Source organism: Bufo bufo, chromosome 1, assembly GCF_905171765.1.
Source record: "Bufo bufo chromosome 1, aBufBuf1.1, whole genome shotgun sequence".
Classification (NCBI taxonomy): Eukaryota; Metazoa; Chordata; class Amphibia; order Anura; family Bufonidae; genus Bufo; species Bufo bufo.
Window position 1 is genome coordinate 628688161 of NC_053389.1, and position 23778 is coordinate 628711938.

Genomic DNA, 23778 nt, shown 5'->3' on the forward strand with positions numbered 1-23778 from the left:
GCTCTGTATGATTATCTCTAGAGTAGAAGTTTTTCTCCCCAGTGCCGGAAGACAAAAGCACTGCCATGTGCAAATCCTGAAGGATTAAAATAAGCAGTGGACATTCAACCTCAAATGTAGGTAATGAGGCTCTACTGAACCACATGAAGCGACATCACCAGTTACTGTGGAAAAATAGAAGTGTCCGCCAGCTAGCATAACAACAGTGTCCTCCTTCTCCTAGTCTCCTTTGTGGCACCCAGGCCGCATACACATGCTATACAGTGTCCTTGTCATTGTAATAATAACTTACTGCTTTTCTTTCTCAGACTACTCCTTTTAGTCCATCATCAGCTATGGATAACAGAATGTGTGGCCAGGAAAAAACTCTATATGCCCATCAATATGTTGGTATACAACCTAACTCCCACCAGGCCAAGTTGTGGGCAGTGCAGTCATTTCCAAACCATTTAGCTGATTCTGCTGCCTCTAGGGAAACTGATGGTGCGCGCTTAGCCTCTCTGGAAGATAATTGGCTGGCATTATTTCTCCCAAAAAAAACATCCTTGCCTTGTACTGTCACATGACAAGGAACTTGTGACACTCCTTACAATTCTCACTTTGTGGCACGGTGACTTTCCTTGAATTTCAGCCATTTTTATGTTGCAGGGAATGGTCTCCTGACAGAACAGTCTGCCATTGCACCACTTGATCCGTGATGTACCGCTGTAATTCCACTTTGAATATTCTAAAGTGTTTAAGCATAATAAAGCAGTGAATGATTTTGTCATGCACCATACCACCTCAGAAGGGAGCATGTGTTGTTTCAAAGTCAGGCAGTGGCAGCTCATCAGAGAAACCTGTTGCATACTGAAGCCCTTAGAAGATGTAACAAAATTCATCAGTAGGGACAACTGTGGCATCAACAATGTCATCCCCCTGATGCAACAAGGGATAATGTAAGAACAGCATACTTGTTTTGCTTGCTGCCCTGTAGTTATTGGGGACCCACACAAAGAAAGTCCCATGGAGAAGGAGGATAAGGAGCTATCACTGAAAGAGGAGGAGCATGAGGAGGAGTCACTTGTGCAGGATGGCGAGGCTGAAGATGACGACACTGGCCATGATGACCAATCATCTCAGTAGGGGTCAGAGATGGAAAGAACTGGCTTCTCAGACATACTGGGAAAAAAACAGGTATATGAGATGAATTAATTCAGCCCGTAAGGTTTCACGATTTGAAGCCTTAAGGTCCATTCTGCCTCCTTACGCAACAGAAGATTATCCACATCCCCCGATCTTGGGGGTGGCCTCACATGTTCAACTCCCTGGAAACTAATGCAGTTGGGTCTCCTGAGTGACAAGTCGCCACGTGCTGTGCATGCGGAGTATCCTTGTGCTTGGCAATATTGGAGAGATATTCCCCTACTTGTCTTCTGAACTCTCGCTTTGTCTTGCCCATTTATTGCTTAAGGCCTCATACACACGACCATTGTTTGCTTCCGCGTCCTTTCCGCCGATTTTAGCTTTTCAGGTGCGGACCCATTAATTTCTATGGAGCCGTTGAAAATGCGGATAGTGCACCGTTCCAGTCCGTCAAAAAAATATAACCTGTCCTATTATTTCCACGGAAAATGGTCCGCGGACCCATTCAAGTCAATGGGACCGCTAAAAAATGTTGAGGCACACAAGATTGCCATCCGCGTCCGCGCCTCCGTTTTATTCCTATCATTTGCATGGCAAATCTGTCTTCGACTTTTTTTTACATTCATTTATGTCTAGTGGTCCTCTAAAAATAAATGAAGACACATGGAAACAAAAACGGATCACGGAACAACGGAACCTCATTTTGCGGAACGGAACACAACGGTCGTGTGCATGAGGTCTAAGACAGATAAGGTGGCCAAGTACACCACACCTACAGTTATACAGTTGATGAATGATCTAATACTGTAGCTGCGTCCCTTCACCGAGCTGGCCACAGCACTGCCTTTCTTAATGGCCTTACATGCCACACAATTGCGGCATTTAAATGTGCCAGATGGTCTTTTGGGGAGCCAGGTATCCTGAACCGGGGTCCTGAATGCACTATGGGCCAAATTATCTCTCGTTACCACCTCTCTGGTAAGTGATAAAAAGATAATCACCCGCCAGGTCACCTAAGTCTGGATCCGATTTTAAAATGCCCCAGGAGTCCTGGAAAATCGCATGTATCTCTCTGTGTGCCACATCAAATGTCCCCACAATACTTACTTTTTCATCCACCTTCTAATGTTTTTTAGGATACAAAAGACTATCCTTGTTACAGCTGGCCGCATGTTGAAAGGCTTTTTTCAGGTACAGTGCGGGGTAGCCACTTTGCCTAAATCTCCTTTGGAGATCGTTTGCCGCCGTCCTGAAATCCGCCCCCCCCCCCCCCCCCGGAACAGTTCCGTCGGGCCCTTAAATACTGGCCCTGTCCCATCTTACAGAGAATTGCTGGCTCTGAATTTGCGGAACATATTAGTGACTATCTTTCTAGACTGATTGACACTGATGACCAGATCCAAGAATGTTAGGTGGGTATCACTGATCTCATATGTGAAATATAGCCCCAGATCATTCACAATTAATGAGGCCACAAATTCCTCAAAGTCTCCCCCCGTGCCTCTCCAGAGAATGAATATATCATCAATGAACCTCATCCATATCAAAATGGATGAGGCCCATTGTTCCAATGATTCTCCAAATACGATCTCCCTCTCCTATTAGCCCAGGTAAAGGTTGGCATATGTCAGGGCACACGGGCTCCCCATAGCCACACCCCTGAGCTGGTGGTAGATGTCCCTATCAAAGGAGAATACATTGTGACTCAGGATGAATTGAAGCAACGTTTCCTCAAACTCATTATGTAGTGAGAAATGTGCCCCTCTCTCCACCAAGAATGCCCTGGCCGCCTCACACCCTTTGTCATGAGTGATCGACCTGTATAGGGCCTCAACATCTAGTCTCACTAACAGTGTCCCTTCATCACAGTATACAACATTGAGGCGCCTTAGAACATCCATCGTGTCCTGCACACGAGATGGCAAACTCACTACGAATAGTCTTAGGATTTGGTCTACATATACGCTAATCTTTTCTGTCAGGCTGCATATACCCGAAACGATAGGCCTCCCTTTAAGGGGGGAAACCCCCTTATGAACCTTGGGTAGGCTATAAAAAGATGGTAACACCGGATATTGAGGTAGCATGAATATATATTCTGACCTACTGATTAGCTTCTGCTGTTTTCCTCTCTCCAAGATCTGCCTCAACTCCTTCTTAAACACATCTGTGGGGTTGCTATCAAGTTTTTTTTTTATAGCATGTGCCATCATCCAAGATCCTTTTACACATTTCTACATATCCCTCGCTATCAAGAACCATCACATTTCCTCCTTTATCAGAAGGCTTTATAATGATAGTTTGATCCTTTTGCAAGGTATCCAAAGCCACATACTCATCTTGGGTCAAATTGGATGTCGCAGCGTGACCCAGATTAAGAGACCTGAATTTTTCAGTGATCGCTGTCAAAAACGCATCCAACAGTGAATACTCACTCACTGGGGGATTTTTCTTAGAGGGTACATGTAAGTCAGTGAAAGGTCCTGTCTAGTGTTGGGCGAGCATGCTCGGCCGAACACTTTTTTACTCGAGCATCACGATGCTCGGCAAATCGCGGTGTTCGGCCGAAGATAAACATGCGCGGAGGTACGGGCACGCACTGTAATGCCATAGCCATGTTGGTTACTGGCATTACAGTGATTGGCTGGCAGGAAAGCCTCATCGGGTGCTATATAGCACCCTATGACATGTGGTTCGGCTCATTATTAGTCAGGGAGAGCTGCAGCAGAAGGGACAGATAGTGTAGGGACAGGAATTGTATTAATTTTTTTAGGCAGGGTTTACTGGTGAAAGGTGTTAGTGACCCAAAAGTCCTTTTAAGGACTATTGTTTTATCTGGATGCCATATATATTATTAGCGCAACCAGCGATTGTTCGGTCGCTGCTGACAGTGACACAACCTCTGCTACTGTACATCTCTTGTCTTGTGTTACACTTGAGCTGTGAAATTTAGCGCAATTGTTTGGCCGCTGGTGACAGCAACATTACCTGCGCTACATCTCCTGTATAACGTTTGCAAATCCTAAATATCAGTGACATTCAGTTTAATTTTTTCGCAGCTGGTGACAGCGACATTACCTGCGCTACATCTCCTGTATAAGGTTTGCACTTTCTAAATATCTGTGACATTCAGTTTAATTTTTTTGCCGCTGGTGACAGCAACATTACATGCGCTACTTCTCCTGTATAACATTTGCGCATCCTAAATATCTGTGAGATTCAGGTAAATTTATTTGCTCATACACTTACAAAACCTGCGCTACTGTACGTGTGACATACTTGGAAGCATGTATACCATTTAATATGCTCAAGGCAAGCAGTAAGGGACGGGGAAGTGGCCGTGCTGCTGATGGTGCATGCAGAGGCTGTGGCCCTGGGCGCAGTGAAACTGTGCCTGCTGCCAGAGCACAAGAAACACACTTATCTACGATACCTAGCTTCATGTCAGCAGACCCTCCCCCCTAATGTTTTAGAAGGTCAGATCAGCAGCAGACCCTCACCCCTAATTTTTTAGATGGTCAGATCAGCAGCAGACGCTAACCCCTAATTTTTTAGATGGTCAGATCAGCAGCAGGCCGTCACCCCTAATGTTTTAGAGGGTCAGGTCAGCAGCAGACCCTCACCCCTAATTTTTTAGATGGTCAGATCAGCAGCAGGCCCTCGCCCCTAATGTTTTAGAGGGTCAGCTCAGCAGCAGACCCTCACCCCTAATTTTTTAGATGGTCAGCTCAGCAGCAGACCCTCACCCCTAATTTTTTAGATGGTCAGATCATTGATAATCTGTAACTTATCCTTATTAACCAGATGTCTCATGTCTCTTTCCTATTTCTCAGTTGGTAATCTGACAATGGGTGGACTGACCCTAAAAAAATAACTCTCTGTCCTCTTTCTGATCTGCCATGCCCCCGATTACTCTCCTGCTTGCGACCTCTACCTCTATTTCTCTTCCTCTATTTCTTTGCTAATATTATTATATTCTCTATTTCTCCCTCTTGCATTGTTACTGGCACCACTTCTCGTATCAGTGTCAGTCTTACATTCAGAGGAGAACTGCTCTGTTTCATTCTCTGGGTTCCTTTTAGTCTGTGTTCTGATGAAGTTGAAGATCTTGCCTTCTTCAAAATATTTTGTATCTCTCACCTGCGGTACAAGACAACACCTTGTAATCTTATTATATGCCATAGTGTTCCACCCAATAACTCATCATATAGCAAGTGCCTTTAGTGTCTCTCCTAAATAAACACCAGCCTGGTTTATCAGCTCTCTGTTGTGAACTGCACTTTTAACTGTGAAGTCCTTGTTATGAATAGTTAACAATACTTGTGGCCTGACACAAACAGAAACCCTAACAAAGTGACTACAGGTCTGGTCTCAGTCTCTGGGATAATAGGCACCAAAACTGTATGAGATGTGTGCACGGTTAGTCTTACCGACCTGGGTCTGCTCAGTATGAGCTGGAGACTGTGGATAGAACAAGGGGTTCTCCAACAAGAGTGCGGTTGTCAAGGTGCGGAGTGGGGAAACCCCCCACAGTACAATGTGAGGATAACGGGGTAGCAACTAGGCCTGGATGCCAGGAAAGGGGAGCTGATCACCTCCTACTGCAAGCCTCATCCTAGCCCTGACCTCATGCACCGGAACCTCGGAACCTAACTGGCCCTGATGATCCCTGGGATAAAGGTCATCCACAACACAGATGAACCGGAGTCTCTAGCAGGCCTAGGTGCAAGAAGAGGAACAGACAGTAAGCAGAGGACAAACTCGACAGGTAAGTGTCCTGTGGCAGAAAGACAACAGACCACAGGATCACAACGTCACTTACTTGCCCATAACAACTAAAAGGAATGAGTCACCTGCACCACAACCACTGGATCCTGTGAAAAGCACTGAAGCCCAAACACGCAAATCTGGACTCAGTACCAACACCAAACACAGGAGCAGTAGTAACTGCCTGGACAACCATGCGGCAAGATGCATGGTGGACCCAGAAAGTGCTGCTTAACTGAGTTGTAGTTCCCCCTCCGGGGAACCCCAGGGACCCCCTTCTGAAGGTACAGACAAACAGAGGAAAAGTCAAACAATCATGCTGGACTACAAAAACCAAATAGACAAGACATGGAACACCAAATGACATACAACAAACACCCTGTACATCCCACACCATACTCAAAACAACAAGTGAGGATAGGTAAAGGAATAGAAACAAGGGGAAGACAAGGGGATGTCATCGCAGGTGACATCGATGACAAACTAGGATGGCCTTCAGATAGCATCCAAGAAAGGAGCAAGATTATTTTCATACAAAGGCAAACATAACAATGATCTCAGTCTCACAGCAACAGTATATGAAGAGACCTGAGACCACACCCAGCTCCACCTTAACCCCGTGCACACCAGAAAGGAAGGGCAACAGCCTTAAAGGGAAAGCACATACGCATGCAATATAACAACACGTTGTCACCCTAAGGCCTCCTGCCACTGACCGTATTTTTTTGCGGTCCGCAAAAACGGGTCCCGTTTTTCAGTGATCCGTGACCGTTTTTTTCGTCCGTGGTCTTCCTTGATTTTTGGAGGATCCACGGACATGAAAAAAATGTCGTTTTGGTGTCCGCCTGGCCGTGCGGAGCCAAACGGATCCGTCCTGAATTACAATGCAAGTCAATGGGGACGGATCCGTTTGACGTTGACACAATATGGTGCAATTTCAAACGGATCCGTCCCCCATTGACTTTTAATGTAAAGTCAGGAGTTAATATACCATAGGATCGGAGTTTTCTCCAATCCGATGGTATATTTTAACTTGAAACGTCCCCATCACCACGGGAACGCCTCTATGTTAGAATATACCGTCGGATTTGCGTTACATCGTGAAACTCAAATCCGACAGTATATTCTAACACAGAGGCGTTCCCATGGTGATGGGGACGCTTCAGGTTAGAATATACAAAAATAACTGTGTACATGACTGCCCCCTGCTGCCTGGCAGGTGCTGCCAGGCAGCAGGGGGCAGCCCTCCCCTGTAGTTAACACATTGGTGGCCAGTGCGGCCGGCCCCCCCCTCCCCTGTAGTTAACTCATTGGTGGCCAGTGGGCCCCCCCTCCCTCCCCTGTAGTTAACTCGTTGGTGGCCAGTGCGGCCGGGCCCCCTCCCTCCCCTGTAGTTAACTCGTTGGTGGCCAGTGGGCCCTCTGCCCTCCGTCCCCCTCCTAATTAAAATCTCCCCCCCTATCATTGGTGGCAGCGGAGAGTACCGATCGGAGTCCCAGTTTAATCGCTGGGGCTCCGATTGGTAACCATGGCAACCAGGACGCTACTGCTGTCCCGGTTGCCATGGTTACTTAGCAATTTGTAGAACCATTATACTTACCTGCGAGCTGCGATCTCTGCGTCCGGCCGGGAGCTCCTCCTACTGGTAAGTGACATGACCTTTTAGCTATGCTTAGGAAACAGAGGCCTCCTATGGCTAAACAGCAGAATGTCAGTCCAAATGATTTAACTTCATTTACACAATTACAATGTTCACACAAAGAGCCCTGTTTCCTCATCTCACATGTGCCAGACCTAATCTGCTAGCTGCCACTAGCTCTGTATGATTATCTCTAGAGTAGAAGTTTTTTCTCCCCAGTGCCGGAAGACAAAAGCACTGCCATGTGCAAATCCTGAAGGATTAAAATAAGCAGTGGACATTCAACCTCAAATGTAGGTAATGAGGCTCTAACTGAACCACATGAAGCGACATCACCAGTTACTGTGGAAAAATAGAAGTGTCCGCCAGCTAGCATAACAACAGTGTCCTCCTTCTCCTAGTCTCCTTTGTGGCACCCAGGCCGCATACACATGCTATACAGTGTCCTTGTCATTGTAATAATAACTTACTGCTTTTCTTTCTCAGACTACTCCTTTTAGTCCATCATCAGCTATGGATAACAGAATGTGTGGCCAGGAAAAAACTCTATATGCCCATCAATATGTTGGTATACAACCTAACTCCCACCAGGCCAAGTTGTGGGCAGTGCAGTCATTTCCATACCATTTAGCTGATTCTGCTGCCTCTAGGGAAACTGATGGTGCGCGCTTAGCCTCTCTGGAAGATAATTGGCTGGCATTATTTCTCCCAAAAAAAACATCCTTGCCTTGTACTGTCACATGACAAGGAACTTGTGACACTCCTTACAATTCTCACTTTGTGGCACGGTGACTTTCCTTGAATTTCAGCCATTTTTATGTTGCAGGGAATGGTCTCCTGACAGAACAGTCTGCCATTGCACCACTTGATCCGTGATGTACCGCTGTAATTCCACTTTGAATATTCTAAAGTGTTTAAGCATAATAAAGCAGTGAATGATTTTGTCATGCACCATACCACCTCAGAAGGGAGCATGTGTTGTTTCAAAGTCAGGCAGTGGCAGCTCATCAGAGAAACCTGTTGCATACTGAAGCCCTTAGAAGATGTAACAAAATTCATCAGTAGGGACAACTGTGGCATCAACAATGTCATCCCCCTGATGCAACAAGGGATAATGTAAGAACAGCATACTTGTTTTGCTTGCTGCCCTGTAGTTATTGGGGACCCACACAAAGAAAGTCCCATGGAGAAGGAGGATAAGGAGCTATCACTGAAAGAGGAGGAGCATGAGGAGGAGTCACTTGTGCAGGATGGCGAGGCTGAAGATGACGACACTGGCCATGATGACCAATCATCTCAGTAGGGGTCAGAGATGGAAAGAACTGGCTTCTCAGACATACTGGGAAAAAAAGTCAAGCTGTACGTTTCCTTGCTGGCATAATAACAGCCATATTCTTACCATCAAGCACTCAGATAATTACTTTATAGTCATACTTTTATATCCTCGCTATCAAAGTAAAATGAGGCAATGTATTTCTGTTGCTAAAAGGGAGGCTAAATTACTTTCTTACCATGATGCACTGTGTATGCAGCTTGCGGCAGCTTTTGGCGAGCAGATGCCTGCTGCCTTCGTGTCTGACAGGTTGTCATTTTGCCGCCCCCCCCCCCCCCCCCCCCCTCTTGCAGTCATTCCCCCATCTCTGCTGCCACAAGCAGCAGAAGCCACAGCAGCAGCCAGTTCAGCATCATCAATATGATGGATCAAATTGTTCATGTGCTGCCCTAGATTGATGCAAATCTTCAAATGAAGGTGTACCGCCAGCATATGCTGTGTTCACTGACCCCCATGGACTTCTGGGCAGGCAGAGAAACAATGGCCCAAAGTGGTCCAGTATGTTCTCTTTGTTCTGTCTTGTTTAGCCTCCAATCTCATCTCAGACAAGGCTTTCAGTGAAACAGGGGCATCGGGACACCCAAATGAACAAACCTACTTCTGCCAATGTACAAAACATCACATACCAAAATGAACAGGGCATGGATCTGTCAGGATTTTCACACTCCTGAGGCCAACGAATAGATCTGCGGTTGCTTACAGTGGCCCATCATGCCACTGCCAATGACTGACTGCCTACCATAATGTTCCATACCATATAGCTGCTTCTGCCATCATGCCACTACTGTTGTTGGCCTACCTATCATCATATTCCTTACCATATAGTGGCTGCTGCCACCACCACCACAGCTACTATTCCCTGCTGCTAATCCCCCTTCTGCCACTTTCATTACCCTTACTGCCACTACCATTACTGCTACACAGCCTCCACTACTACTACCCCTAAACAACCGCACACACATCTACTGCCTTGTCTGCTCCATGCTATGCTGCCACTGCTGCTATTATTGTTGCCACATGTCACTATTACCCTACCCTTTCCACATCAACACTGTACTCCTGCCACTCCCAATTAAAAGGGTGAATTTTTCCTGGCTCATTCACATTATCTTCTTACGATTAACACTTGTGTGTGTAAAAATACAGGCAGCGATTCTGCCTCCATTAATGCATAATTCTTGGATCCTTATGGAGAACAAGCCATTGTTTCTTATGACAATAACATGTGTGGGTATTTTGGATGTATGGACCCCCAAAAAGCCACTGATTTGCCACCGATAAATGACAATTCTTGGAAGCTTTATAATATGAAAAAGCATAGCAGATGCCACAGCGATGTGTGTTTTTAAACACGCTGTTTGGTAACACCATCAACCATGCGTTTACCCATAGCCATATGTCAGTGTCACTCTGATATTATTTGTTATTGCTGTCATTGCATTTAAGACCTTAAAAGGTGTGTGGGAGGAAGGAGAATAGGCAAACATTAATTAAAAAAATAACAAAAAATAACATCTTTTCATTAAAAATCCTTGGGGACATCAGAGTGTAATACCAATTTTCAGGCCAATTGGGAATTAATTTGGGTACAAATTTATTTTTATTTTATTTGCTGAATCAGACATGAAATGAACTTCAGGTATTCATATCAGTTGCGTAAAAGCTGAAAATCTGAAATCTATCTTGGACACATTACAGAACCAAATGGCTTCCTCAGTTTAGTAGCTTTCTTATGGACTCCCACTGAAGGCACAAACATGCCAAAAAATATTTTATTATTTCACAGTACAAAGGTTACTTTTGCCTTTACTGATTTGCATAATACTCTTCATTGAACTAGTGCTAATTCATTTACATCTGATTTACGGTTTGTCACAACATGAAATAAAATGTTTCTAATGTTCATTTTGTCTTTAAATATTAGTCTGAAATTTGTAATTAGATTCTATTTAATTAAACCCAGAAATTTGTATACTGCCTCTCATGACAGGGTTGTAGCTTTTCATTAACAAACATAAAAAATGTGCTGCTTCAAGCATATTTCATGATGCTTTAAATGCAATGGCATTAGGCACAGTATATTTTGCATTTAAGCTTCTTAAAGTGAAATGCAAATGATCAATAATCTATTAAAGGATTAGCATACAACAACTATTTAAAAAATTAAACACTTTGTTAATGATTTTTGCTTTAGGGATAATATTAATTATTATTTTAAAATAATAATACCAGCATTATTATTTTATTATTACAAATGAATTGTATAATTTGGACCTTCCCTTCCAAGAGTAATAACTTTTTTATTTTTTCATTCACATAGCCTTATGAAGAAATTGCCATAAATAGTAGTTTAAGTCTTTGCCATCCCCTATCTGGCATATATTGTTTTTAGTTTATGGAGGGCCAGGGATCTACTTAACGGAAATGTGTCATCAGAAAAGGACATACTGTATTGTTTAAATCACATTTTTATATTTAACATAGTGTTAAAGGGAACCTGTCACCAGGGTTTTGGGTATAGAACTGAGGACATGGGTTGCTAGATGGCCGCTAGCGCATTCACAATACCCAGTCCCCATAGCTCTGTGTGCTTTTATTGTGTAAAAAAAAGATTTGATACATATGCAAATTAACATAAAAGAGTCATATCTTACTTGTGTGACCAGAGAAGAGTCATATTTTCAAGCTCTGACTCATCTCAGGGTAATTTGCATATGTATCAAATCGGTTTTTATACACAATAAAAGCACACAGAGCTATGGGAACTGGGTATTGGGGATGTGCTAGCGGCCATCTAGCAACCCATGTCCTCAGCTCTATACCAAAAATCCTGGTGACAGGTTCCCTTTAAAGTATTTTCAAGATGTTATTTTACAAGATGATCAGACCGATAACGTGGAACAATACGTAACTACGTGCCAACACGTGACACGCCATCATCGTACCTACGGAAGGTCCTGCTGAATACACCTGGCTCACTACAGCACGCCATACAAAGACTCCAGGACCGGTAAAGTACAGCAGTATTTACTGCCAACTATATGTGGAAGTGATTAAGCAATGTATGGCAGTTGATTAACATTGCATACTAACTGCGGATCCGTAGTTACCGAATACTGAATATTCGCAGCCATCACTATTCAGTCTCACGTGAATAATGTTCTGCCACTTAATGATGTACTAACATCCTATACTAATTGACCTGCACGTACACGTGTCCATTTTTTCCCCTCAACCCTGGGACATGCGGGACATCTAATGGACTAACTAACTGACCCAAGCACAATATGTGCTGTCCGCATCCGTATTTCCGGATCCGCACTTACATTTCCACAAAAAAATAGAACATGTCCTACAAGAATAGGCATTTTCTTTTATAGTGCAGACCATGTGCACACGGCCAGTGTCCGTGTTTTTTTGCGGATCCGCAAAACACTTACAGATGTGTGAATGGAGCCTAAATGCTGTTAAAAACAGCTCAGGCAAGATAACATCCCCTATAATACTGTTCAGGAAATAAAAAATCTGCAATCAGAAAATAAATTGAGATTAGAAAAATAGGATGTGTGTTGCTGTCTGGTTTTAGCTGTCAGAAAAAAAAATGGTGACACATTTCCTTTAAAGGGTTTGTCTCACTTCTGTAAAAGTCCTTTATCATGTAGACAAAGACACAACCTCTAGAGCTGTTGAAAAATCTGTGGGGCAGAATGGACTTAGCTTAAGTTGGCCCCATATTCCCTATCTCAGGGCTGTGTGAGACTGTTCAGGGTCCCTCTTCTTCATCCCAACAATATGGGTGAAAAAAAATTAGGCCATTGTCATAAAATGTTTTCTTCTACTAGAAGTGATCTACAGTCACTTCATTAAGATGCACTCAGAGGTATGTTAGGTACATGCTAGCTTTCCTTTTTGTTACAAGATGCTGCGTCAAGGACTCTGAACAAGTGAACTTTATGTAACCTTGGTTAAAATGGCCCCCAAAGTCAAACAAATAATTGGTATTGTAGCTACACAGCTAGATGCAAGAGTATAAAAGAACAACAGCTGGGACTTAGCTCTCTACATTTCATTTCTGGCAAGTTATCTACTACAAAAGGGCACTATAAGGACACAGAGTGACAATTTGTCTCCTGCAATTGTTGAAAGCAAGTACATTGTCCACATCTGGAATTATATTCTCTACACCATAGCAGTAACACATAAAAATAACACTGATTTTATTGCTAAACTATGAGTAGACAGCAAATTTCTTCACCCTTGTGGTCTCTTTTTTGGGATTCATAGACACTATAAAGTAATAAGATTAAAAACCCTAAATCTGCTTCAAATCCACTCTTTCTTGGAGTTAGAGCAGCAATGAGCTAGCTTATAGAATAAACACTTGTTTTATAACCTACTGAACAAGATTTTTTTTTACTTCAATTATTGGTTATGGGGGATGTTTATCATTGTATTTTTGCCACAATAGTGGCATAACAAAAAGTCACACATTTTGATGCACACCATATTTGTGCCATTATTTACAACTTTTTGAGTGGCATTACCACTTCTGCACCTCGCTACTGTCTCCTATGGGCTAATACAGTGTCATCATATGTATTTATTCCAAGTCCTTCACAATGTGCATTTCCTATTTCTTGCAACTGTATATGTGTTCATGTAATGTACCTGGTTCACCAGAAGGCAGAGCTACATTTGTAGAGGATGGAACCTTCTTTCTCCACCTCTAAGGAGGAGTTTAGTTAGTTAAAGGTCAGTGTGGAGAGTACTCCCTGCTTGGGGAAGGAAGCAGGACCACATCCCTGCTGGATGTGTCCTGCCTAAGCCAGATAGAGCACCTACAGCTCTGCTGGGCAAAGAGGCCAAAGCCGGAAACTTCTGAAGCCAGGATGTATAGATTACCTGGTATTAATCTAGAGACAGACTATAGAGAGAAGTTGCAGCATAAAGAAAGAAGCAAAGTTATACAGTAAGCTTGTCACCACAGCAGAGCCATAGAGCAACAGATGTAACAGTGTAGAGTTTGTTTGCCTGCCAGAGTTAATGCTAATGCCTGCTGGGAACCAAGACAAAGCCTGAAACTATTGGAAAAATGTTTATTCAAGTAAAGCTGTTATTGAACTTCATCACAAGGTCTGGACAAAATTTATTTCTTCAAATCCCTCGATTATTCCCCCTATTTGCTCTGCTTCGGACAACAACGTCTGGGTTCTAGCGTATCTGGGTAGCAGCACCGTGACACGTGCACCAACAACAAGGAACATTATAGGCCACCCTACACCACTCTGGCATTCCTACACCTGGGTACCATCTACTACAGTACTAAAAAGGGGCCCTTTTGCCCTTGTTGCTTCACTGCAACTGGCATCACGAAAAACATTATTTTAAGAGACCCATGGCTGTTGTCGTTGCGTCACACTTGGCAAAAAAGAAGCATGATTTAGTGGAGGAATGGGGTCTTCTGTAAATTTGCTATAATTTACACCTGAAACTGGTGTTAATTGCAGCTGGAATGTGCACAATCACCTAGAAAGCATACATTTTTGGTGCACAGAAAGCCAGAAGATGCACCAAATGTTTTAACAGGCCTGTGCCTCTTAATAAATTTGGCACATTTTACTCCAGTACACTTTTTACTAAGACTGATGTTAGCAAATCTCCCCTTAAAGAGTCACTGTACGTACTTTAGCACAATTTAATTTCATTTAATAGAGAATGGTGTAACTTGCACATTTCTAAATCACTTTATAAAAATTAAAAAAAAGCCTGTATCTACTAAAAAAAGCTGTAAAGTCATGGCCACTAGGGGTCTGACTTTCACCTAAGTTGCAGTCCACTGTCTTTTCTCAGGCAAGATCTGTCCTTAGTAACAAGAGACTTAGAAGACGGTTCATAGGAAATGAAAGTGTGTCAGAGCTACCTGAGCTCCTGCTACTGAAGATCGCAGGAGTGTCCTGCCTTTCTGTAAGTCTGATATCCCCCTACTTAGCAGCTTTGTGAGCTCCAGAGCTGAAAATAAACAGAGTGGGAAGTAAGAGAAAAGATGTCACAGTACTACAGTGCTGGAAGACTTGGATAGAAGGGATACATCCACTGCTTCTGAGTGAAATGCAGCTAGCTGTGCTGCTAAAACATGGAATAATATGGCTGAAAGAGGGATTAGGGAAGCCCAAATATAACTGTTCCTTCACAGTTATGATTGTACAAAGAAGAGCAGTCATAATGCAAGCTTTTTTGAAAATTAATGTTCTCTTTAAGTACAGGTAAGCAGAAGTTTTTTCCATTAGCAACAATAGTGATACAATGTTGTACAGTGATGCTAATCACCAGATGTTCTTTATAAAATTTCACTATTCATTTGAATTGAGCTGAGTTGCAGTTAGTGCAGGGCACTAGATGAGAGGTGTCACTGTATTAGGGGAAAGGCCAGTGAGTCAGATGTCCTTTACATAAAACTGACCCCTTTTGTCATTTGGATTGTGAAAGTCCCACTGGTTTAACCGCCATATCCTACAGGCACATCATCAATGTCTCAAGTTGGACAGAAGCCTCAAATGAAAAAAAAAAAAAACATGAACACTACAACTATAAAATACAACAGAACCCTTTATAGGGCACTCATCATATTTGTAGAAAAGAAAGGTTTAGTCTTCATTAAGAGTAGTGAGTGGGTGTAAACACTAATAAATAATGTTATGTTACTATAGTTTAGTAGGAATAGTAACTATTTAGCAGTACAAAGTCTCTAATAAAAGGAAGTAATTAAGTTCTTCATATCAGCCAAACAAATTTTGCATATATCAATAGTCAAAATGAATAAAAATACATTTTGTAATCTGCCTTACTACAGAAAAACTTATTTTTCCCACTTATGGACCACTTCTCATTCCCTGCTTTTCACTACTAAAATCTATCTTGAGAGAAAAAATGGACTATCAGCTTACTGTTAGATCAGGGTAAAAACTGCATATACAGTAGAAGGCTGTGGAAAGAAGTGAGCTTCTAGAGGTAGACACAGGAAAAGAGACCCAAAGAGTCTACTTCTGGCTTTAGTAAGTTTTCTATCTCACCCCAGCGCTGGATGCTACAGTTCTCAGTGCTCCTGTATAATATCCTCCATTCTGCTGCTTCTGATTGGATGCTACAGAGAGATAGGGTAGCAGGATTTTCCCTTCTGTATATGTGTGTGTTACAGCAGCAGCTGCTCTGGAGAGCCAGACCCACCTCCTGCTGTCTTCCTCTGGATGGGCATAGATGCCACACCCATTTGTGCAAGGCCTCATCTCCTCTCCAAGTAGGGCGCATGTATGCTCCTTTAAGTTCTTAAAGGGCCAGCACATGCACTCTAATATTCACCAGCAGGCAACCCTGGGGTATTTCAGGGACCTTCTTTAGTGGGAGAGTGCCTGAGCAAAAGGTTCATTAGCTTTGTAAGTTTCCTGCAAAGGTGTGCTTTTGTACTGACCTCTGTCAGTTTACTATTCTTCGACCCTCCGTTGCCTGAACTGACCTGTGTCTGTTACCCATATTGATTCTACCTTGCCTACCCTTACCTTGGCCTCATTCCATTACTGCATGTACTCCGCCAGCCCTGACCTCGGTCTATCTCTGACTATGATTCTGCTTGACCACTTGGTGCCCATCATCACAGTCTGTGGTGAATACTGGATTCACATCATCCTATCTGTGAAACACGGTGGTAGTAGCATTATGGCTTTGGCCTGTTTTGCTATATGTGTGATAGGACAAGTTAATGCAAAGTTTTGTAATGGTCAAGTCAAAGTCCAGACCTTAATACAATAGAAATATTGTGGAAGGACTTAAAGCAAGCAGTTCATGGAAGGAAACCCACAAACATGACAGAGTTAGAGCTCTTTTGTACAGAGGAATAGGCTAAAATTTATCCAAGCGGATGTGCAGGACTAATTAACAATTACCACAAAGGTTTTTTGTGCAGCTATTAGAAACATAGAAACATAGAATGTGTCGGCAGATAAGAACCATTTGGCCCATCTAGTCTGCCCAATATACTGAATACTATGGATAGCCCCCGGCCCTATCTTATATGAAGGATGACCTTATGCCTATCCCATGCATGCTTAAACCCCCTCACTGTATTTGCAGCTACGACTTCTGCAGGAAGGCTATTCCATGCATCCACTACTCTCTCAGTAAAGTAATACTTCCTTATATTACTTTTAAACCTTTGCCCCTCTAATTTAAAACTGTGTCCTCTTGTGGTAGTTTTTCTTCTTTTAAATATGTTCTCTTCCTTACCGAGTTGATTCCCTTTATGTATTTAAAAGTTTCTATCATATCCCCTCTGTCTCTTCTTTCTTCCAAGCTATACATATTAAGGTCCTTTAACCTTTCCTGGTAAGTTTTATCCTGCAATCCATGTACTAGTTTAGTAGCTCTTCTCTGAACTCTCTCTAGAGTATCTATATCCTTCTGGAGATATGGCCTCCAGTACTGAGCACAATACTCCAAGTGAGGTCTCACCAGTGTTCTGTACAGCGGCATAAGCACTTCACTCTTTCTACTGCTTATACCTCTCCCTATACATCCAAGCATTCTGCTGGCATTTCGTGCTGCTCTATTACATTGTCTTCCCACCTTTAAGTCTTCTGAAATAATTACTCCTAAATCCCTTTCCTCAGATACTGAGGTCAGGACTGTGTCAAATATTCTATATTCTACCCTTGAGTTTTTACGCCCCAGGTGCATTATCTTGCACTTATCCACATTAAATTTCAGTTTCCAGAGTTCTGACCATTCTTCTAGTTTTCCTAAATCCTTTTCCATTTGGCGTTTCCCTCCAGGAACATTAACCCTGTTACATATCTTTGTGTCATCAGCAAAAAGACAAACATTACCAGCGAGGCCTTTTGCAATATCACTTATGAAGATATTAAACAAAATTGGTCCCAGTACAGATCCCTGTGGAACCCCACTGGTAACATGACCTTGTTTTGAATGTTCTCCATGTACTACAACCCTCTGTTGTCTGTCACTCAGCCACTGCCTAATCCACTCAACAATATGGGAGTCCATGCTCAATGACTGCAGTTTATTGATAAGTCTTCTATGTGGGACAGTGTCAAAAGCCTTACTAAAATCTAGATATGCAATGTCTACTGCACCTCCACCGTCTATTATTTTATTCACCCAGTCAAAAAAATCTATAAGATTTGTTTGACATGATCTCCCTGAAGTAAACCCATGTTGTTTTTCATCTTGCAATCCATGGGATTTTAGATGTTCCACAATCCTATCCTTTAATAGGGTTTCCATTAATTTGCCTACTATTGATGTCAGACTCACTGGTCTATAGTTGCTCGATTCCTCCCTACTACCTTTCATGTGAATGGGCACGACATTTGCCAATTTCCAATCTTCCGGGACGACTCCTGTTACTAATGATTGGTTAAATAAATCTGTTAACGGTTTTGCCAGCTCACCACTAAGCTCTTTTAATAATTTTGGGTGTATCTCATCAGGCCCCTGTGACTTATTTGTCTTCACCTTAGACAGCAAACTTAGAACATCTTCCTCTGTAAAGATACATGCATCAAACGATTTATTAGTCATTCTTTCTAGTGGAGGTCCTTCTCCTTTTTCTTTTGTAAAAATTCATTGAGGCAGTCGGCTAGCCCTTTATTCTCTTCTACATACCTTCCGTCCTTTGTTTTTAATTTAGTTATTCCTTGTTTTAATTTCCTTTTTTCATTTATATATCTGAAGAATGTCTTATCCCCTTTTTTCATAGACTGAGCTAGTTTTTCTTCTGCCTGCGCTTTAGAAGTTCTTATAACTTGCTTGGCCTCTCTCTGCCTAATCTTGTAGATTTCCTTATCTTCATTGCTCTGGGTTTTTTTATAATTACAAAATGCTAGCTTTTTATTTTTAATGATTTGGGCCACTTCTGCTGAGTACCACAGTGGTCTACTCCTTTTTTTGCTTTTACTGACAAGTCTAATGCAATTTTCTGTTGCCTTCAATAATGCACCTTTTAAGTAGTCCCATTTCTCCTGGACTCCATGTAATCCGTTCCAGTCTGATAAGGACTCATTTATGACTAATTTCATTTTTGAAAAGTCCGTTTTTCTAAAATCTAAAACTTTTGTTTTTGTGTGGTGGGACTCTTTCACAGTTCTTATATTAAACCACACTGACTGGTGATCACTAGATCCCAAGGTTTCGCCTACAATGACATCATATACCGAATCCCCGTTTGTGAAAACCAAATCCAAAATGGCCTCCCTCCGGGTTGGCTCCTCAACCACTTGTTGTAGAGATAACCCCAGTAGGGAATTTAGAATATCTGTACTCCTGTTACATGTTTGCGAACCGCAAGTTTGAGGCGGGTCCATTCATTTTAATGGCAGGCAAACCTGAAAAACCTTCAGCTCATATTTGCAGCCAAGAAATAATTACTAGAAGTGCACAAATAGTCCCACAACATGGACAGTGACATACCAGATGTATTATTCGAATTTGCAATCTCCATAAATTTTTGTTTTCAATGCGAAATATCGGCAATATAGTTTTCGCGTACGCGCATGCGCAAATGCACTATACAGTACCCAAATGCACTATAAAGAAAGTATATTGGTATATAACACCCCGCTTCAATCAGTTTTTTTGGGGGACGACTGGTATATCACACCAGTAGAAATTATTTGTTCTAATAACGCTTGTCACTCTATATACCTGCAGTATCGCAGCAGAACCGCACACAACTGCCGCACAATACAAATGCACTATAATATACTTTCTAACATAGAAAGTATATTATAACATTGTACAAGGAAGGCAATCCATTAGAATATACATGAAGATAAAACGTAACCTTTAATAATTTTACTATGAGGGTCCATTTACACATCCGTAAGTGTTTTGCGAATCCGCAAAACACGGACACTGTCAATGTGCCTTCCGCAATTTGTGGACTGCACATCGCCGGCACTATAATAGAAAATGCCTAATCTTGTCTGCAATTGCGGACAAGAATAGGACATGTTCTATTTTTTTGCGGAAACGGAAACACAGATGCGGAAGTGCGGATCAGCGTATGCGGACAGCACATTCCAGACCCATTAAAAATGAATGGGTCTGCACCCATTCCGCAAAATTGCAGAACGGATGCGGACCCATTTTGCGGACGTGTGAATGGAAAAGAAATCCCTCAAAATAAAAATAAATGAAATTATTAAAGTTAACCAAAAAGCATAGATGTGGTAGGCAATAACAAGTGCTCGGCGGCACCAAATCAGAAACCATATGTCCTACCTAGCACAATCTGGGGGGTTCCAGTGCACATCGATGAATCCAGGAGGGAAAGCAAAAAAAAAACATCCATCCCTGGGCTAGATGATGATGTGGTATTGAAGGACAGGTTGGGCAAAGAACTGTCCCTGATATTGCCCTACAGGGGGGTGCTATTCTGGCCCTGATAGCCTAACCACAGACCACCCGCCCTGATAGGAGCGACCCCGCCCAGAACCTTACCCTATATAAAAATGACCCTAGTAAGCATCTAGCCCCTAAGCCCCTGACTTCCAGGTGATCACTATATAGATCTATGTGTTTTTGACTCATTATAAAAGTATATTATAAGTATATCGCACCCCTCTGTGTATCACACATATCGATAGCACACCTATACTAGTCCTTAAAATGACTTTTGTGGCCCTATTAGCTAGCCTGTCCCTGCTCCACACAGCAACCTCTCCCTACACTGGCAAAACACTGAATGTAAAATCGCGGCCAGATCAAGTTTATTTATAAGGTAGGGGGTATGTCCATGTGCTGAAACGTCTCAATTGGCTATCCTGTACCACCTGATGGATGTGTCATGGGTCAAAGTTCTTCACAATGTAAAAGAATATGGCGAGCGCGAATTTCTCCATATGTTCGCATGTTCGGCGAATAGCGAACACGCAAATTTCGCCGTGAAACGACCGCCGGGCGAACCGCAAGGCCATCTCTAATGTGCAACGTGCAGGGATCAAATTGCCTGGGTTCCCAAAATGAGAGTTCTAGGTCCCTTACCACTTTTTGGATTTTTACATGCTCTATTTTCATAAAATTTTCCAGGACTTTCTGTTTTACAAAAACTCTTCTAACTTGCAAAGTAGTAAGTGATATTTATTTATGTTGGTTCTCTGCCACCAGTAGTCTTTCATCTTATGCTTAGACTAGGCTGCATTGATGATGCATTCAAGGTAATATCGTATTACATGTAGAGAGGAGCGAATCGCTCAAGATTTGTTGACCATTTTGATTCAGTTCTGTGCTCTAATTGGCCTTAAAATTTGTATCTTTCTCTATTTCTCTCTCAAATACAACTCACATTTTTACAGATCCTAGTTGTTTGATTTGTTTAGAATAGATTTGCTCATTTCTAATCACATGGTTCCATCATTCACTGGTTGCTTGAAAAACTGTATGAATCTATATTCTCTTAGCTCTTCCAGTTGTAACAAGAATTGTATAGCTTAGCTCTATCACAAGAATGAGAGAAATCAAAATCCTGTACCGTATGACTAAATCAGTGTTGCAACCTTCAAAATCTGTTTTCTAAATTGAGGTGTTTTCATGTAACTGAAGGAACACTAAATGTAGAAAATTCCTAAAAAATATCCTATAAATTCCATTGTTTTCTTAATCTTGCTTTCTTTGACCCTATCTTGTCTAATATTGCAATTGCAATTGAGAAATACAGCATATAATTAAATCTTCTCTATGAGTAAAAGTAGTTCAGCCATGCACCCCCTTCTCAATATCCTGACTGTAATACAAAACTAAAGACAATACAAACTTTTCACACTCCAAGAAACCCCTCAAGTATACACAGTGGTTAATCTTCAATACTAAATAAAGAACAGACATATGCTAACAATCAATTGCAAAATGCAAAAACTCCAAATAGTTGATGAGGTATCTGTGAAGTTGGCAAACATACAAAGAACAGTAGTCACCACATCATTTTCTGGTTATAAACAATTTGCTTTTCCAATTTATTTTCTTTATCCCAGCTGAGAATTTGTATTCAAATCTGCCATGACTTCCATCAATTTACCTGACCACGCTATGGTAGAGATGCCAATCCATGTGGAAAGTTGATAGCAAGCTGTGTCGAGCATGTGGTTCATATTTAGCCTTCCTAGGTGATGTGTAATTTAAAATACACGTTTGATGGCTTTAGAAGTCTTGCAGTGACAATTCTGTGAGGCTAAAACTGATTGACGACAACAGGAAGACGGTAATTGTAGATATCTGGCTGAAGAGATAAAATGAAGGCTATTTGTGCCTATGTGACTGTGACACAGTGAGAGGTTTTGTATGAGAAAACAGGTTTTTTCCTTCCAGCATGTGCTGCTGGCCTGATTTATAGTCAGGTGAGGTCAAATACAGGACCAGATTTTAAGTGCTGGTGCGGGATTTGGCAGCACCTGGCTGTCCTTAAATAGGCAGCTGGGCTCAGAAGCCAGGTCTCTGTGTTGGGATCTGGGAGCCTTGTGTCTGGATGAAGGCTTGCTACCTGTTTGGTGTGAAAACACAGTTGGTGCTGCTATGGTCAAGGACTCTTTGAGGCAGAATTGCCACATTGTGTGAATTGCCACCAAAACTGCAAGGTGACTTTTTGTTTGATTATGACTGCTTGTTTTTTGACTTGCCTAATATGTGAATAAAACACTGAACTGTTTGATCCAAAGAACTTGTTGTTGCCTCTATACTGCGTCCGCTAATCCTGTCTACAGAGCGAAACCGCACAATTGGTGGAGGATGCGCGCATGAGCAGTGAGGCTGGTGTGAAAGCCGATTTTTTTGGTTTCTGCCTTTTTCAGGCATGGTTCTATGTCGTACATTAAACCAGCTGTATTAAGACCAGTGCCCCACGAAAAAATGGAGGCTGTTGTGAAGGCCCACATGGAGGCTAATCTGCAGCAGTGAGAGACAAATCTGCAGCAATGCGGGGCTAATAAGCAGCAGCAGGAGACTAACCAGTTGCTGCTACAACACGTGATGGCTTTGCAGACAGCAGGAGCCAACCCGAGCGTCCACGATGCCCGGAAAGCAGTCCGTGCCGCGATTCCTAAGATGACCCCCACAGACCACATTGAAACCTACCTGGCGATGTACAAGAAAATGGCCATCATGGAAAAGCTACCCCTTGACCAGTGGGCTGAGGTTGTCGCTCCGTTCCTGGCATCCAATTCCCAGCGGGTGTATTTCGACTTGCCGGACGATTAAGCGACCGACTACCAAAAAGGCAAGGGTGAGATTCTGGCAAGACTGGGAGTGAATGTGTTGGTCCGGGCCCAGCAGGTGCATAAGTGGGGGTTCAACCAGGCTGAGCCTGCAATACCCCAGTATTATAACTTACTTCCCCTCTTGCAAAAGTGGCTACAGCCTGATGTGCTGAGTCCCACTGCTTTGCTGACGTGCTTTGCTTGACTCAGGGAGTCTGGTGACCCTAGTAAGGGCTACCTTGGTGTGGTCCGCTGAGTATACTGGCTGGAAAGTTGGCGTGATGTGCCTCCACGGAGACTTAAAAGACTACCCCACTGCGCTGGTGTCTCTAACTAAGGTGGCCGGTAGATGGACCTACGAGGTGGCTGTCGCCACAAATCTACATTATGAACTCATAATAGGGAGAGACTTCCCAGGCTTTCCGGCACTGTGGCCTGCTATGAGAGTGACTGATACCCATGATACAGGGGTAACCCTAGCAGAATGGCCCGTGGTAGACCAGAACCCTGGGTACCTGAGACCAAAGGACCAGCGGTAGGGGTGACCGCCACTTCGGTGGAAGAGAGGTAGACAACCCTGCTAAGTGTGATGGTGGGAGACGTGGAGGTGCTGAATTGGCAGACCTCGATGTCTCCGGGGATAATTTTGGTACCGC